We start from the raw sequence: 12,270 nt of genomic DNA, 5'->3' as shown, positions 1-12,270 counted from the left end.
GCTCAATTAACTGATGATAATTGCCCCACCTTTAACAGAGGGTAATGGAATACACACCCAGCTAAACCTGAGACACTGTTCCAGCCTTGGAAAGCAGGATTTGGTACCAGGATTCTTTAGGGAATGCAACCCTGATTGAAGGCAGAGATAGAATCTCCAGAGCCTGCAGCCAGAAATGGACAGTTGTGTCATACTCATTTCAACATCTTCTCTTTTGGAATTATTGACTAATGATCATTTGCTTTGCCTACCTAATATTTTTGTAATTTTTTGCAAATTTGCATTATCTAAATTACACTGTTCCTTAAGTTAAGTTGGTGTCTGTGTCTTTGGTGCGGGCCCTGCCCACTGGCGAAACAGGGCCCAATCCTGCCTAAGTGTTACCTGGGGAGACAAAACCCTCACTGCAAATGTGCCCCCTTCCTCCTTGTTCCCCACACTTCATGCACTGATCATGATGTCCTATGGTCTGGGGTATCCCTGGGGTCAGCTGGGATCTCCTGTCCTGGCTGTGTCCCCTCCCAAGCTCCCCCACACCCTCAGCCGCTCCCCAGCGTGGCCGAATGAGGGGCAGGACAGGCCTTGGCTCAGTGCGAGCTCAGCAAGAACAAAACCATCTCTGCGTGCTCAGCCCTGTGCTCAGCCCCCGGGCCCGGCATTTCCTCCACTGCCACCCCGGACCCCCCTTTCCCACCCCTCTGCCCCACGGCCACTGCAGCACCGGCTGACAATAGAAGCAATTCTGGGGCAATTCCAAGTTTCCTTGGTTCCTGCACAGCTCCAGCTCAGCTGCTGGCAGGTTACAATTAATGAAAAGTGCAAATTCGGCCCAATACAGATATTATTAAAGGAAGGGAAAGCTCTGTGTAGCTGTCACAAAGGTGACAGGGATGAAGAGAATAATGATTCTCACATTTGGAAAAAACCCAAGCCTGGGAATTCAGTAGTTATTTGGGAATTTAGCTACTTGAGCTGGGCTTCTTGTGGGACTTTTAGCAGCCTTGTGTTCCTCACCATGTGGTGAATGAACCTTGTCAGTCTTGCTGGTATTATTTGCTCCATTTCCTCCAATGATTTTAACAAACTTTTCAAGGAGGGACAACAAAATATTTTCTTTACACTCCAGTCCCACAACAGCCATTTTCCTCATCAGTTCTCCCATAGGTCGCTCAGACGAAGCTGCATCCAAGTTTCCAAGAGTTCCTCCAGAGAGACCCACAACCTCGTCAGAGGAAGGAACCATGCTGTTGTCAAAGGCAACTGGGGTCAAAGAACAGTGCCCTGAACTCCCTGTGCCAAAATAATTTTGCAATCTGGTTAAGAAAATATTAGAGAGATGCCATTTGCCCTGGGGCAGGGCAAGTGTGACATTGTCCCCTGTGTGTGTGGCCTTCCCGGGGTGGGGGTTTTACACCTGAGCCAGTTTGGGTAAGGGGGGTGGTGTTCACCCCCTGAGCAGGGATTCCCCCACTGTTTCAGGCTGCAATGTAAGATGGAACCAAATGCATGTTTTCAATCCCCATCTTCATCAACTGCTATAAACAGGTGGGGCAGTGTTCTTGATCTCTTCCATGACTCAGCCCTGATCACGCCCTCCAGGGGAGATATCTTCTGGGAATGGGCCATTGGGTGTCACTGCAGGACTGATCAAATTCCATCCTCCCATTGTGGGATGCTCCGCCCAGGGGGAGGATCCAAGCATTCCTACCTGGATATAAGCTGAGCCTTGCAACACCAGGAGCAGCTTGCCTACTGGATTCCCAGAGGACAAGAGCTCCAGAACCACCACTGGACCTTCAGAGGAAGACCAGACGCTTCTACAGGATCACTGCTTGGACAGAATCACGTTCATCACTCCCACAGGACTGCAGCCACCATTGAATGGGACTGCAGCCACCAGCCTGACCAGCAACAGGGTGTCAGGTTATATCCAGACTCTGTCAGTTTAAGGCAGTGTTTCTGCATCATTGCCTCGATCTTCATTTTCTTATTAAATTGTAATCCTGGTTTAGACCCTCCCCAGGTTTGCCTTCAAACAAGTACAAAATTCAATGTACTTATCCCTTGTTTTCTTCTCAAAACAGGATTTTCCATCCCTTAAACTTGGCCAGATGGAGGAGGAGGCTGTGAGGAAGAAGAAGGTGCCCCAGGAGCCCCAGGCAGGTGAGGAGGAAGTCAATGCCCCTTTCCCCCTCTCTCCTGCTCCATCTCCCAGCCCAGCACAGCCCCTGGCTGCAGGACAACCCTGCTGCCAACCCCGTCCTGCTGGGGATGCACTGGGGGGATCTCCTTCCCCTTCCCTCTGGCACGGAGGCAAATCCCATCCTCTCCTTCTCCTTCCTCCCCCTGGGAAGAAGCTGAGGATGGAGACCAGGGAGGGCAAATCCCTGTGGCGGAACCTCATGGAAGAGGCCAATTCGAGTGGCTCCACAGTGCAGAATTCCAATGTGGAGGACAAGTCCCAGAGATCCCACAGGAGAAGGGGCTCCAAACCCAGCCCAGGGTGCTCTGAGGAGGAAAGACCCACCCTGAGCCAGGAAGGTGGACAGAGCTTCAGCCAGAGCTCGGAGCTGGTGGCCCATGAGCAGCTTCATGATGGGAAAGAGCCCCAGAAGTGCTTGGAGTGTGGGAAGAGCTTCAGGCAGAGCAGCACCCTGATCAGCCACCAGATGATCCACACTGGGGAATGGCCCTACGAGCGTGGGGAGTGTGGGAAGGGCTTCAGCTGCAGCTCTGCCCTCATCATCCACCAACGCATCCACACTGGGGAGAGGCCCTATGAGTGTCCCCAGTGTCAGAAGAGGTTTCAGACCAGCTCCAGTCTCCTCCAGCACCAGCAGATTCACACAGAGGAGAGGCCCTTCCGCTGCCCTGACTGTGGGAAGGGCTTCAAGCGCAACTCCACCCTCATCACCCACCAGCACATCCACGCTGGGGAGAGGGAGAGGCCCTACGAGTGTCCCCAGTGTCAGAAGAGGTTTTACACCAGCTCTGTTCTCCTCCTGCATGAGCGGATTCACACGGATGAGAGGCCCTTCCGCTGCCCTGACTGTGGGATGGGCTTCAAGCGCAACTCCCACCTCATCAGGCACCAGCGGATCCACACCGGGGAGAAGCCCTACAAGTGTGGGGAATGTGGGATGAGCTTCAACCAGAAATCTAACCTGATCTCCCACCAGAAGACCCACACCAGGGATCGACCCTATGAGTGTGGGGAATGTGGGAAGAGCTTTAGGCAGAAGTCTCTCTTGATCTGCCACCAGAGGATCCACACTGGGGAAAGGCCATACAACTGCGGGGAATGTGGGATGACCTTTAGTAGGAAGACCCAAATGATCATCCACCAAATGATCCACACTGGGGAGCGGCCCTACCAGTGCCCCGAGTGTGGGAAGAGGTTTCACACCAGCTCTCAGCTCCTCCAGCACCAGCGCATTCACACGGATGAGAGGCCCTTCCACTGCCCTGACTGCGGGAAGGGCTTCAAGCACAACTCCACCCTCGTCACCCACCGGCGCATCCACATTGGGGAGAGGCCCTGCAAGTGTCCCCAGTGTGGGAAGAGCTTCACCAGCAGCTCTCACTTGACTAGACACCAACGGAGGCACCAGTAAGAGAAGCCCTGCACATGCCTCAGCTGCAGGAAGAGCTTCATGCACTGCTCCAGCTTTATCCCCCATTGGAGACCCCACACTGGGAAGAGCCCTGGTGATCCATGTTCCCTGTGATCCATGCTGGGAAGACACCTGTCCCTTTTCCTGCCCCTTTTCATGTCCTGTCCCTTTTCATGTCCCAATGACATGATGTGGGATTGGAGAACATGAGGGTCTGGCCATGGTCCTGTCATTACATTCACTCCCACCTCAGGTCATTGCCGGGGGCAGGAAAGGGACTCTCTCTCTCTCTCTCCCTGAGGAGAAGGGTGTCCTTTCCAGGCAGGAGGAAATACATTGCCAGGAAGAACTAGTTGTTGATGTTGTAGTTTTCTCTGTAAATAGTTTTACTTATCCGTTCTGTTATCAATATTGTTTTTGTTCCTGTTTGTTCTTTATCTCATTGCAGTTCCCAATAAATTGTTCTTATCCCAGCCCAGGATCTTTGCCTTTTGTGCTTTCCATGGCAGGCGGGAGGGCAGCGAGGGCAGTGCAGTTTTAGCAGGAGCAGGAAATTGGGGAATCCCATTCCTGAAGCCCGGCCCGTGGAAACCGAGCATCCCAGCTGGTGCCAGCCCTGGTGGCCATGGCAACCACCCCGGTATGGGGTCTCCATGGAGCTGCCAAGGGACTGAGCAGAGCAACAGGGGGCTGGTGATGGTTGCTATGGAAACTGCCCATAGCAACAGTGGACTGGTGATGGTTGCCTGCTAAGGATCAGATTTGTCACAGGCCCTCAGAGGGGTTCCATGGGGACATTCCAAGAATCTCCAGGCTGTTCCAGAGCTGGAATGTCACAGGCAGGGGCTCCATGGAGACCTCCCAGGCGTTTCTGGGATGGTAAAGAGCCCTGTGGTCAGAGGCAGTCACAGCCATTCCATGGTGACATCCCAGGAGTCCCCAGGCTGCCAGAGAGCTGGGATGTCCCAGACACTCACATGGGTTCCTGTGATGGGCACAGTGGGAGCTTCAGGCAGCGTTTATTAGAGGAGCTCCTGTTGGGTCACAAGGTCCAGAAACGATCCCCAGTGCTCCCCATAGATCCCCAAATGTCACTGTTGAATCAGTGTTCCGTGGTTTCTTTCCAATGGAAAACAAGCATCCTTATCCTCCAGGTGTCCATGTCTGAAATTGGGATTCCACCTCCAAAATTCTGGATATCCAAAGGTTACTCCCAGGCACAATCTGCCAGTACCATCAAGCCTGGCTGGCCTTGGCCTCTGGATGGCTGCCCCTGCAACACTGGGGCTGGGTTCTTCCCTTCCCATGGAGATAACTGGGACACTGTGGAGACCTCATGGAACCAAGGGGATCCTTGTGGCACCACTGGAGCCCATGGAACCAAGGGGCCATGGTGACCCAGCGGGGCTTCATGGAACCCAGAGACCATTATGGCTCTGTGGGGCCTGATGGAACCATGGAGACCATTGGGACCCTTCAGGGCCTGGTGTCACCAAGGGGGCATTATGGCACCTCAGGGCCTCAGGGAAGCGAGGGACCATTGGGACAATGTGGGGCCTGATGGAACTGAGGGAACATGGAACAGGCCTGGCTGGCTTGGCCTCCCAGGGGCCACCTGAAAGGTCTGGCTGATGTGGGGATGTCAAGGGCTGCCTCTCATCAGCTCCTGGAACACTGGGGCTCCATGCTTTTCTTGCTATAGAAAAGAACCGTCCCTCTTTTTAAATGTCCATTGCCAAAATTGGTATTCTCTCTAAAAATTTTCCTATATGCAAGGGTTTCTCTCAGAAAAAAAAGCTGCCGCTTCTGGCTGGCCTTGTCCTCTGGTGGTCACTCTCTTCTGCCTGGCAAACACTGGGGCTCTGTTCCTTCCTTCCTATGGAGAAGAACCAACCTTCATGTCCATGGTCCATGGCCAAAATTAGAATTTGGCCTCCCAAATTCCATATATCCAAAGATTGCTTCCAGACAACAGTAGCAAGGACAGACATGTCAGGCTGGCCATGTCTTCTGGTGATTTTCTTAGACTCTGAGTTGAATGCTTTCAGTTGAAAAAACCTTGGAAAGGGCCCAGAGATCTCCCAAGAAGTGTTTTTGAGGACTTGGGCACATGAGCACTACATATGGACAAAGGAGCTCTGTGCTCTGTGCTGTTGTGGTGGTTTTGCATCATGTAAGTGATGTCCTAAGAGAAGCTGCTAGCAGTTTCATCTGTGTCTGACAAAGAAACCAATCAGTAATTAGCTTTGAGAACTGACAATCTGTTAAACCACAAAGGAAACTGTACACGCCTCTGTGAAGACACATGTTAAGATGGGAAAGCCTGGGAGGCTCTCTTTCCCTTCTGGCTGGCACAGAGGTAACAAGGCTGACCCGGCCCCGTCTCAGCCAGGCCGGGCCGGGCGGCTCCTGCCGTGGGGCCGGGCCCCTTCCCAGGGACCCCGCCAGGCCCCATCGGCTGCCGGGCAGGGCAGGGGAGGCCGCGGGGCCAAGGCCGGGCCGGGCCATGGCTGCAGTTGGGAACATCTGGGCCCTGCTGAGCCCTGCCCCGCTGCCAGCCTGGGCCCAGCCAGGATCCGCCGGGCCCCAGGAGCAGCCCCGGGCCGGGCCGGCTCGGCCAAGATTCTGCCACCCTTGGGCTTCAGCCGCAAGCCCCGGGCAGGGGCAGGAGAAGCCATCGGCCCCCGGCCGTGCTGCTGCTGTGCTCTGGCCTGGCTGCTGAGATCCTGGCCCTGCCCCAGCGCGGCCCATCCTGACACAGCCCCAGCGCAGCCGCTGCAGAAACCTCCATCGTAAAACAGCTCCGGCTGCAAGCACCGAGCCCGGCCGGGGGCACGGAACCATCTGCAGGCCCCGGGTGAGAGATGAACTCTTTCAGTGCTTCCATCCTCCCTCCAGTGAGAGAAAAGGACAAAGTGCAGGCACAGAGAGGAGCAACATGAAGACACCGAGGTCACTGAAGGGCAAGTTGAGTTCCAGATGGAAAGGATGAGGATATGCCTTGATCTTGGGGCTGAAATCCTCTTGTAAAGCTATGGGGAAGGATGCAATTAATATATCAGACTCTCTTTTTCCCTATAACTAATTGAAAATATGGGTAGATGACTTGTTCAGCAAAAACCTCCATGCTAAAGTAGGCAATTGTTGAAGTAGCTGTGATCCCATGAGAAGTTTAAACAGAGAAAGAGAGAAGAGTGGTGAGATCCTGTGCCCTCAGGGAGAGAAGAAGAAGATCTCTGTTCTCAGAGATGAAGATGATTTCAGAAATAGGTGAACAGAATCTTTGCTCTTGAACGGCTCATCTTTAAACTCATACCCCATAAGTTGACATGGCCCATGAAAACAGCTGTGGGAAAAGCTATGAAAAATGGAAGGGACTTCACACTTGCAGATTTTCTGGGCAGCTGCTATTCGTGGGAATTGAGAGCCACAAGAGAACTTTTTTCTTATGGAGAAGTCTCCATAGCATGAAAGAGGGACTCCTCTGCCTAAGTGAACTGAAGAAAGAATGTTCTAGATGGTGTAAACTGACTGAAACTTTCAGGTTTTGTCTCCTTGCATTGTCAGTAAGAAAGAAAAGATTGTAGGGAGAGGAGAAGTGTTCAGATTCTTATTACTCTTTCTTCTATTTACTGGTAATAAACATTTCTATATACCTCTTTAAAATTTTGAGCCTACTTTCCCTTTCTCCTAATCCTTTCTCACAGCAGGAAATGAGTAAATATATTCCAGTGAGGGCAATGGTAATTAGCCAACACTGATCCCACTGCATTAATAGATGCATTGGCTGAGAAATCTCAAATTAGCAAACCAAAATCACTCCAGATAGGTTCCTGATAAACTGCATAAGAGCAGAGGGAAATCAAGGCAGAGCCATGGTTTGTCAGGACTTGCTGCGTCCTGATGAGCCCTGTGGTGCATTTGGAGCTGAGCCCTTGAACCTCAGGGCCTGAGAGGAGATTGCACAAACCTTTCCAGGAGTCAAAGGCAGAAGAAAACCCCAAAGTGTCTCAGAGCTTGAATGGGTCCCACTGAGGTTCATCCCCAACCCAGGCTCCTCCTGGACTCCTTGGAGGAGAGAACTGGAGGCCAGAATTGACCAAAAACCTCTCAGAGTCTCAATGTGGAAAGGAAATTCCAAACTACCTTAAAAATTTTGAGAAGCTCAAAGCATTACTGAGCACCACTGAGTGCCAATGCAAAGCTCTCCGGGGACTCATTAAAGCAGATAATTGGGGCCATGATTGCACAAACCTCTCACAGAGTCTGTATCAAAAGGGAAACACCAAGTACCTTCAAATAACTGAAGTACCCTGAAGTATTAATGAGCCCCACTGAGTGTTGTTACTGACAAAGCCTCTCCAGGGACTAATTACAGCAGATAATTGGAGGCCATGATTGCACAAACCTCTCAGAGACTCCAAGGCAAAAGCCAAACCCAAAGTCCTTTGAAAATCCTGCAGTCCCTGCAGGGAGCATGAAGGAGCCCCCAGGGCCATTGCTGAGCAAGGCTCCCCAGGGACTCCTTGCAGCAGATCCTTGAGGCCACTGGGATGTGGGCTAGGGGGGGATGCTGAGGGCAGCACAAGGGGCTGACAGTGCCCAGCCTGGCTGGGGCTGTGCCAGGAGGCCCCAGGGCCTCAGCACAAGGTGTCTCCTCCCAGCCCTTGCTGGCACAGACCCTGCTGTGCCCCAGGGCACCAAGACTTGGCTTCTCTTTGTCCCCACCTGTCATCACTGCCTGCAGTTCTCTGCTCTGCCTGGGGCCTGGGGACACTTGCTCAGCCGTGTCCCTCACTGGGACCCATTAAAAGTCCAAGAAACTTTGGAGTTGGATTCTGCCTTGGAGTTCTGGAGAGGTTTCTTCATCTCCCTCTCAGGGACTGATGTCCAGGGCCTGAGCACAAAGCCCCAGAGGCTCATTAAAGTCCTTGTGCTGTGTCTGTGCTGCTGAGCTGGGCTGGGCTCCTGGCACAGAGGCAGCTCCTGGTCACCAAGAAGAGCTTCAAAAGCACATTTCTCTGGATGAGCAGCTCTTGTGCCAGCCCAGCAGGGCTGGGGCACTGCCTGCAGCCAGCGCGGGCACAGCCCAGAGGCACAGAGAGCTTCAATCAGTCAGGGCTGGGAAGGGGCTGAGAAGTGCCTGGGGCACAATCACTGCCAGCCCTTGGCACAGGAACCTCTGGCTGCAGGACAATGCAGCTGCAGCTCCTGGAGCCATCTCCTCAAGCTGCAACATCCCAATGCCTACAGACTCTGTGAGTACAACTCTGAGTATTTCTGGGGCAGGGGAGGTGAAAGGTTCATGATGCTCTGACATGCTCAAGGGTTCTGGTCAGTCATAGAATATTTCCAAGTCTAGGATTTTGATAAAATATAAGAAATTTCTTAAGACTTTGTATTCAGTTTCCTACTATTGAAGAATGGTTGGGAGGTGGTGATAAATATTAAAGGATGATTATAAATTTTGACAGTTGCCTGTAATATCTGACCTGGTAAATTTTGCTTATGAATTATTATTTATGAAATTTTGAAAGTTCCCAAGACATCTGAACTGTTGCTTTTAGTGACCAATAGGTTCACAGGAGATCCCTAATGTGCTTCAAGCCCTTCTGCCCATGGACAGCAGCAGCATCACCTTTGCTGGAGCCATCAGGCTCAGCCTGAGCTGTCCTTTCTCCAGGCTGCAAACAGAACCTGCCCCCAGCCAGTGCCCTGCAAACAGGCAGGGTTCTGTAGGGCCAAGGAGAGTGCACAGAGATTTGGGGTCTGTGGGTGCTGGCAGGGAGAGATCAGGCACAGGGAAACACCTGCGGGAGGAAAATCTGGAGGAAGCAGAGAGAAGATCAGGCAAGGAGAGAAAACAAAGCCCAGCAATGCTGTGGCAGGGAGAGTTTAGAGATGCCCACAGGAGCCCCTGCAGTGCAGCCCCTCCCTCTGAACAAGCCCCCTCCCTCCTGTGCCCCAGCCAAGCCTCTGCCCTCAGGGCCGGGGCTCCAAGGCGTGCAGCCCCTCCTGTGCAGGCAGAGCTGCAGCAGAGCCGTGGGGCAGCTCTGCAGCCCCGGGCCCAGTTCCCTCTGCAGAGCACAGGGCTGGGAGCAGCTGCCCGGCCCTGGGGGCTCTGGCAGGGGCACAGCTGGCTCAGGGTGACGCTGTCCCCAGGGCCCGGCTCTGGGCAATGCTGTCAGGGCAGCCAGGGAAGGAGCTGCATCTCCCTTCATCCAGTGCCATCAGAAGGACACTTGGATGTCTCCCTGAGATTTCAGTCCAAGCTGGGAGCTTCAATCCAGGATGCAAACCTGTCCTAGAGCAGCTCTGAGTTATGAGATTAATGGGGAAAGGCAGAGGTGATGTGACACTGAAAATGCTGCTGGGTTGGTGAAATGAGCAATGTGAGTCCTTGGCTACAAAAGTGGAGCTGGGCTGTGGTGGAAACATCTGCTCTCAGCAATACCTGGGGGAATTTTAAAGGGAAACATGGAGAGGTGATCACCCTCCAACTGGCAAAGGTTAAAGCCCAGCGAAATTCTGAACAGGTCAGAATGACAGACGATGTCCACTAGATCTCCATTTATCACTTTGCCTCTCAGAACATGCTCTCTATTCCCTAAGGGCAGTAGAAATGGTGAGGGTTTCTGATATTCAAGAACACCAGCAGAGGTATGGGGAAGCTTTAAAGTAAACACCAGAATTCTTCAAAAAAAAAGTGTATCTATGTGTGTTCCAGGGTAGGTGTATGAGAAAAGGCTTTGATTTTGTTTACAGGTATCTCCTCTAACTCTTCACTGTCCTTTCTCCATGAACAGGTGCCCATGTGCAGCCCCAGCAAATGTCCAACAGCAGCTCCATCAGGCACTTCCTCCTGCTGGCATTGGCAGACACGCGGCAGCTGCAGCTCCTGCACTTCTGCCTCTTGCTGGGCATCTCCCTGGCTGCCCTCCTGGGCAACGGCCTCATCATCAGCGCCGTAGCCTGCGGCCACCACCTGCACACGCCCATGTTCTTCTTCCTGCTCAACCTGGCCCTCGCTGACCTGGGCTCCATCTGCACCACTGTCCCCAAAGCCATGCACAATTCCCTCTGGGACACCAGCAACATCTCCTACTCAGGATGTGCTACTCAGGTTTTTTTCCTGATCTTCTTCATTGGAGCAGAATATTTTCTCCTCACTACTATGTGCTACGACCGCTACGTGTCCATCTGCAAACCCCTGCACTACGGGACCCTCCTGGGCAGCAGAGCTTGTGCCCACATGGCAGCAGCTGCCTGGGCCAGTGCCTTTCTCAATGCTCTCATGCACACAGCCAATACATTTTCCCTGCCCCTGTGCCATGGCAATGCCCTGGGCCAGTTCTTCTGTGAAATCCCACAGATCCTCAAGCTCTCCTGCTCAGAATCCCACCTCAGGGAACTTGGGCTCATGGCTGTCAGTGCCTTTTTAGGACTCGGTTGCTTTGTGTTCATTGTTTTCTCCTATGTGCAGATCTTCAGAGCTGTGCTGAGGATCCCCTCTGAGCAGGGACGGCACAAAGCCTTTTCCACCTGCCTCCCTCACCTGGCTGTGGTCTCCCTGTTTGTCAGCACTGTCATGTTTGCCTACCTGAAGCCCCCCTCCATCTTCTCCCCATCCCTGGATCTGACCCTGTCAGTTCTGTACTCAGTGGTGCCTCCAGCCCTGAACCCCCTCATCTACAGCCTGAGGAACCAGGAGCTCAAGGCTGCAGTGAGAAGACTGATGACTGGATGGTTTCAGAAACATTAAACTGCTAGTGAATATCTGTAAATAGATTGTAATAAAAGTAAACTTTGATACTTCTTCTTGGTTTCAGAGGTTCTATTTCTTTGTTTCAGGTTTTTCATATTTTCCGCAAAGAAATGTCATTGTTTGTGCCATTTCTCTTTTTGTTTCACTCCTCCTTCCCTGTGGCCACAGACTGTGTCAATGAGGGGCTGCGCTCTCGGTGGCTTTAAAGGAACTAAAGGATGTCCCAGCAGAGTTTTCTGCAGAGATGCCCTTTTGTTGCCTTCTCTGGAGCTGCAGCAGCAATGTCTGTGTGCAGAGCTGGGGCAGATCAGTGCTGGCCCAGCAGCTGTGCCCAGCAGCAGCAGCAGCAGCAGCACTTGGTGTTGCCAGTGCTGCTGCCGTGGCCCTGCCCCGCTGCCCTGGTGGCCCTGGTGTTGCTGCAGGGCCTGAGTGCTCTCGGGGCCGGGCACGGCCCTGGGGGTGGCAGTGCCGGGGCTGCAGCAGGGACAGGCCATGTAATATAAATCACCTTTGATAATTCTTTTGGGTTTGGTTGTGGGTTTGTTCTTTTTTTCCCCATGTTTAAGTTTTTTAATATTGTCCACAAAGAAAAGCCATTGGTTTTGCCATTTCTCATTTTGTTTCTCTCCATCTTCCCTGTGTCCACAGATTGTGTGGGTGAGGGGCTGCATTCCGTGTGGCTTTAAAGGAACTAAAGCATCTCCCAGCGAAGTTTTTTCCAGAGATGCCCTTGCGTTCCCTTCTCTGTAGCTGCAGCAGCAATGTCTGTGTGCAGAGCTGGGGCAGATCAGTGCTGGCACAGCAGCTCTGCTCCTGCTGGCCACACCATTCCTGATCCAGGCCAGGAGCCATTGGCCTTCTTGGCCACCTGGGCACACTGCTGCCTCATGT

The 12,270-nt window shown here is 52.8% G+C and overlaps 1 pseudogene; it reads left to right on the top strand.

The window, feature by feature from the left end:
• Window positions 1–12,040, top strand: part of LOC143692462 (uncharacterized) — a 60,466-nt pseudogene extending 48,426 nt beyond the window's left edge.
• Window positions 12,041–12,270: the final 230 nt, after the last annotated feature.

This window comes from Agelaius phoeniceus (assembly GCF_051311805.1).
Source record: "Agelaius phoeniceus isolate bAgePho1 chromosome W unlocalized genomic scaffold, bAgePho1.hap1 SUPER_W_unloc_1, whole genome shotgun sequence".
Classification (NCBI taxonomy): domain Eukaryota; kingdom Metazoa; phylum Chordata; class Aves; order Passeriformes; family Icteridae; genus Agelaius; species Agelaius phoeniceus.
Note: the sequence above shows the minus strand (reverse complement) of the source record. Positions and strands in the feature narration are given on the sequence as shown.